The sequence below is a fragment of the Myotis lucifugus genome, unplaced genomic scaffold (assembly GCF_000147115.1).
Source record: "Myotis lucifugus unplaced genomic scaffold, Myoluc2.0 scaffold_10012, whole genome shotgun sequence".
Classification (NCBI taxonomy): domain Eukaryota; kingdom Metazoa; phylum Chordata; class Mammalia; order Chiroptera; family Vespertilionidae; genus Myotis; species Myotis lucifugus.
In genome coordinates, this window is record NW_005881060.1 from 1 (window position 1) to 5,995 (window position 5,995).

Below are 5,995 nucleotides of genomic sequence, written 5' to 3' on the forward strand. Positions count from 1 at the left end.
AAGGGGGGGGCGCGGGGGGGCTGTGAGGCCTCTGCCCCTCGGAGCATGCAGCGAGCGGTTGGGCCGGGAAGGGGCCCACATGGACACCCCGAAACTCAGAGACGCAGACCGATGCGGGGCGTGCTGGCAGGAGCACCGGCGTGGCCTCGGGCCCGAACTCCGCGGTCTGGGCTGACCTGTGGCGGGTGATTCCCGTCTCACTGGTCGAGTGGATTAAAGAGGCAGGCAGGGTGGGCTCAGCCGGCCAGGGGGCTCCTAGGAGATGACGCCATCCCTGCCGAGAAGGTAGGTCAGGGCGTTGTGCAGGTCGGCCAGGGTGAGGGCAGGGTGAGGCCAGGGTGAGGGCAGGGTGAGGGCAGGGTGAGGGCAGGGTGGGGGCAGGGTGAGGGCAGGCGTGGGTCAGCCTGGTCACTAGAGACAGACAGCGGGGCCTTTCTGTCGGGGAGCGTTGACCAGATCACAGAGATTAGTGCCGCTGCCACACCTCCGGGCAGGGTCTCCGTGCGGCCCCCTCACCCAGGGGAGACCCAGGTTAATAAATAACGGTGATGCCACTAGTGCTTTTCCATGAGCTGTGTTCGCTGCGCATTGTTTCATTTACTTCCCACGACTCCCTGTGAAGTGGGTGCCTTCATTATCCCATTTTGCAGATGAGGAAACTGAGGCTCCGCGAAGGGAAGGTCACAGACAACTGGAAGTCAGGGACCAAGGCTCGAACCCAGGGCCGGGGACAGGCAGCAGTGAGTGCCTTGGGCGGCCACCACTTCCAGGCCTGAGAACGCAAGAGAGGAAGGGTTCCCGGGGAGATGGGGGTCAGGGCGTGCCAGGGCACGAGGGGGGGGGGGCAGGAGAAGACCACGGGCGGCGCAGGGAGGACTCAGTCCGAAGAGAAGCAAACGCGGAATGGGTGCCTGCCTGCGCCTGCCCGTGCCCTCCCCACGCCAGGCAGGACGGAATGGCCCGGGGCTTGAGACTCAGGCGGCCGGGCAGTGCCCTCTGCGCTGCGCCGGGCACCTCCGCCCTCCACTATAGCGTGAGTGTGGGACAAGCCCCTTCCTAGTTCAGGAAAATAGCCTCCAAGGGGAATTCAGAGGCCAAGCCTGGCCTGGCAGGACCAGGGAACCCTTTCTGCTTTCGGAAACAGGTCTGTGCCAGCCCCACTGAGCGGGCCCGGCAGCACCCCCCGGACGGGGGCTCTGGGGCACGGGAGGGCCCAGCCTGGCTGCCAGGGTGGGTCCTGCCGCCCGCCCTCGGCCCTTCCTCCTTGTTCCCGGCAGGCAGCCCCCCTCCTGGAACACGCGGCAGGAAACAAAAGGCCCCGAGTGATTCCTGGGGAGGTGGCCGGTGGCAGTGGCAGGGCCAGTGGCAGGTGGCGAATTCTCGTGGACGAGCGGAAAATACTTCGCGTGAGACTCGAAGCTGGAGCCTCGTGAGAAGTGGTCGGTGGATGCGGGGCACAGGAGTCCCACGGCCTGGCTCTGCTGCTTGCTGGCTGAGTGACCTTGGGCTGGTCACGTCACTTCTCTGGGCCTCGGTTTTCCAATCAGTAAAAAGAGTAGCACTTACCACGCAGGGTTGTTGGAAAGATTAAAGAAGGTGATATTCATGAGCTGCTTGCTACAATGCCTGGTATGTAGTAATGCTATATAAGAATTTTTTTAAAAACAAGCAGGTGACAGATTAATTGCTGGAGCTGTTTCTGTGCTTTGCCCAGGGTGGCCGCAGGCATGGCCCCATGGGTGGGGGCTGCTCCCTTTCGTCCTCTCCTCGGGACTTGGTGCCCGGCCCCCGGGTTGCTCTTTTGTGGAGAGACCTGGCTTCGGAGCCTGACTTGGCCCTCACTCACTCGGTTATTTGGCCTCTTGGAGCCTCAGTTTTCCCGTCTGTGATATGGGCACAGCCATACCCCCAACAGGGTTGTCGTGAGGGACACAGGAGGGGCCTCCCCGGGCTTCCAGGCCATCCTGGTGGGGGTTGCGGGGAAGCTGCTTGTGAGTCCAAGACCCCGGGGGCAGCGGGGAGCACGTGGCCGTGGCGTCCCCTCCTGCCCGGCCACACCCGGCACACGGCTGCAGTCCGCGGCCAGGGTACGTGAGGACCCATCTGTAGCTGAAATCCGGCCCCGGCCGCGGGCAGGCTCGGCTCTGCCTTCTGCTGCGGCACAGCTGATGCGAGAAAAGCAACAGCTTTCGGCCCCTAACTTGGGCTGCACGCGCCCGGGCACAGGCTGGTGGCACATGTGGCCCCGGCCCACGCCCGCTCTCTCTCTGCCGCCTCCCTCGCAGCCCTCTCCCTTCCTGTGACTTTTCGAGCCCAGCCTCTGAGTGGGGCGCGGGCCCGGGAGGGGAAGGGCGACCGGGGAGGAGGGGCGGGTGGGCCTGGTCCGCACGTGTGGGCATGCGGCCGGCCTCACGGCCTCACGGCGGCTCTGCCTCGCCTGGGCCACGGGATCTCCGGGCAGACGTTGTGCCCATCTGAGCCTCAGTTCCTTCCTCCGTGAGGCCGGCGTAATACCCCTCGGAGAGTTTCACTCGGCGCTCTCTCCCGACTCCACGGCCCGTCACCCTGAGACACACCGTGGACGTCCCCTGGGCAGAATGGCGCGACACCCACACTCCCCCACACTCGCCCTGAGGCCCTGCCTCCTCACCCCACGGGGGGTGCTTGCAGCCGGGGCCGGGGCTCAGAAGCCGGCACTCAGCTGCACCTGCTCCCCAGAGGCCGCGTGCAGTGGCTCAGACACAGGCTCCGGCCGGCCAGGCTGTGTGACCGGGGCGGCCCCTGCACCCCGTCTGTGAAATAGGGTGCGAGCAGTGCCAGCCACGAGTGGTTACGGGGATGGCGTGAGTTATGTCTGGGAAGGGCTTAGCCACGGCCCCGGGCATGGTGGGTAACTGACCAATGCACGCACGGGTGGCACAAGGACAGGGTCCCCAACTTACAGGTGGGCTGAGCTGTCCCCACCCCCGTCACCCTGGGGCCCCCGGCGTGTGAGCCCCTCCCTCGGAGAGAGGTCGCCAGCCCTGCGGCTAAGAAGCGGAAGACAGGGGTCCCACCCCAGCGAGATCGGCGCCCGGGACGCTGCTGAAGAGAGAGGCGCCATCTGCCCACCCGTGTGGGCAAGCGGGCCTGTTGGGGCCTCCACTTGCCCAGCAAATTGCCAGGGGCCCAGCTCACTGCGGTCAATCCCCCCTCCGTCAGATGCCCCCCCAGACTAGATGTGCTCCAGCACCCGGCACAGAAACACTCGGAATGAGACAGGCCGAGGGGGCCCGGCAGGCAGCAGGGCCTGCCCCTGTCACCGTTTGGGGAGCACCTTCGGCTTTCAAAGCACTTTCCGTGGAATCGCATTCATCCCGGGGGTGGAGTCCTGGGCCCTCCCCTCAGGGCAGCAAGGCTCAGAACCCCTCCCTCCCCCAGAGCTGAAAGAGCCCTGCAGACCCCCCAGTTTCCCTTTTCCCTTTGGCTGCCAGGAAGCCCGGAGTCTGATGAGAGTTTTAGGTGCAGTTACGGGGCCTTTCTGTACGGCCCGTGTGTAATGGGTTCCAGTGGATCTCCCCAATCTTCTACCTTAATTGCTTAGTTTCTGTCCTGAGATGTACTGATTTTTAGATTTACGCTCTGCCTTCTCATGGTTTGTGGTCTCACGAGGCGCACACAGCGTTTGCTGTGGACACAAACAAACACTCACATTTGTTAACTGACAGTAGGACAAGCCAGTCCCAGCGCCTCCTCCCTCAGAAGAGGAATCTGAGGCCAGGACGGGCGGCCCCTCTCTGGCCTGGGGACGCGGCTCTTGGTCGGGGACGGGCAGCTCTAGGGCATGGCTGGACCCGGCCGGGTCACCGGCCTCAGCGGGCAGGGGCCGGGCCCCCCCACCCCTGAAGGTGGACTGGGGCCTGGAGGCTGGGCCGCAGAGCGATCGGGGTGGGGAGCGGCCTGCCTGGAGCGGGAGCCGCGCAGGTGGCTGAGACCGCCCGATGCGCTGCCTTCTTGCAGATTGATCGCCAGCGAGGGAGCGCGTGGATGCTGCCGGCCCGGCCCCGAGAGCCATGCGTCTTCGAGAGCGTGAGAGAGCGGATCCCAGCGCAGGCTCCCTGGGGTGACACTGTTCATGGTGTGTCTCTCGGGAGTGGAGTGGGCGTGCGGGGGAGGAAGGCGGGGCCTCGGGGACTCTCAGCAGGGAGAGCCGGGCCGCTGGGGCCTTTCTGGGCCTTTCTGGGCCTTTCTGGGCCTTTCTGGGCCTCGGTTTCCTCACATACGAGGGGGTGGCTGGCGTTCCTGCGTTCGGGGTGGCATCCCTGTGCCCCCTGCTCCTCGGGAGGGAGCGGGCGGAGCCTCTGGGCCTGGGTCCCCTCGTGCTCCAATAGCAGCCCCTGGATGAGCCGGCGTTGCTGAGCGCTACCCGCCTGGCAGGTGCTGTCTGACGCCCGTGTCCGAGGCACAGGCTGTCTTAGCCCCATTTGGTAACAAGGCCCGAGGCACGGAGGTTACGGGATGTGTCGGCGGCCACTCGGCCGGTGCGTGGAGAGCCCGGACTCAGACGCGGTCTGTGTTTGTTTATGTATTTATTTATTTACTAGAGGCCCAGTGCACGAAATTCGTGCAAGGGGCTCGGCCCTTGCCGCCCTGGCTTCGTCCGGAAGGTCATCCGGAAGGTCGTTTGGCTGTCCGGTCTAATTAGCATATTACGCTTTTATTATTATAGATTATTTTAATATATTTTTATTGATTTCAGAGAGGAAGGGAATGGGAGGGAGGGATAGAAACATCAATGATAGAAGAGAATCATTGATCGGCTGCCTCCTGCACATCCCCTATTGGGGATGGAGCCCACAACCCGGGCACGTGCCCTGACTGGGAATCGAACCCAGGACCCTTCAGTCTACAGGCCAACGCTCTATCCACTGAGCCACACGGCGAGGGCCACAGTCTGTATTTAGAGCGTGTGGCGTGAGGGTGACGCTGGCACCGCGTCGCTGCTGTGAAGATGGGAGGGCCCATCCCAGGAGGCTCGCGGCTGGTGTCAGACACATCCCTGTGGCCTGCACCTGTGGTCATCCCTTCAGACTCCACCTCCCGCCCCTCCCCGGGCCCAGGTGGGAAATGTCCTGGGCTGGCCTGGGAGCTGGAGGGGGCCCTGTTGGGGTCTCTCGCAGCACATCAGCCTGTCCCTGTGGGCACCGGGGACTGCGGGCGAGCCAGGGGACCTGCCGTCTCCCCCGTCCCAGAACCCTGCTCGGGGCCACCTGGAGGGAGGACACAGCCATGCCCTCCGCCCTCCCGGGACCCCTCGGTTCCTGGGACCCACTGCCAAGGGGCTTTTCTCCCTGAAACCTGTTCCCAGGGCCAAGCCCAAGGGGACCCTGGGATGAGGGGACCAGGCCCAGTGTAGGGTGCTTGAGCCAGCAGCCCCCAAGCCCCTGGTGAGGGGGTGTTACCCAGGCAGCACTTACATCTGCTCAGTCCAGGCCTCCCTCAGGCAGAGCCAGTCATGGACGGGGCAGCATCCGGTCACAGGTCTCCCTGCCAGGAAGTCTCGGGGTTCTGTTAAGTGACGTCACCACAAATAGAGGCTTGGGGTCTGCCAGGGCCAGTGCGAGCCCTCCAGGGGTGTCATTGCAGGCAGTTCTCCCTACAGCCTTCTGGGGGGGGTCACCCCACTTGGCAGAGGAAGACCGAAGCCCTAGGGTGGCAGGGGGTCCCCCTGAGCAGGCTGGGGAGGCATTGAGTGGCGTGTTTCCCAACAGCCAAGAGTGTGAGCTAAGGGGGACCCTTATGCCAGGAAGGGAGTGCCTCAGGGGGCCTTGGGGTGCGTCGGGGCGAGGAGGGGGTGCGGGGCAGCGGAGGGAGGCTGCGCTGAAGGGCCCGAGAGCGTGTGTGAGGATGAAGGACGTGCAAGGCCCTGGCCCCAGGGGCTCTCGGCCAAGCTGGGCCAGGGATGGGCAGCAAGAATGGGCGAGTTTCCTGTAAGACAGCGAGTCCAGGGCTGCAC

The 5,995-nt window shown here is 64.6% G+C and overlaps 1 non-coding gene across 1 annotated transcript; it reads right to left on the minus strand.

The window, feature by feature from the left end:
* Positions 1-4,849: 4,849 nt before the first annotated feature.
* On the minus strand, positions 4,850-4,921 carry TRNAY-GUA. The gene has a single exon. It is a non-coding gene; the product is annotated as a tRNA-Tyr (tRNA).
* Positions 4,922-5,995: the final 1,074 nt, after the last annotated feature.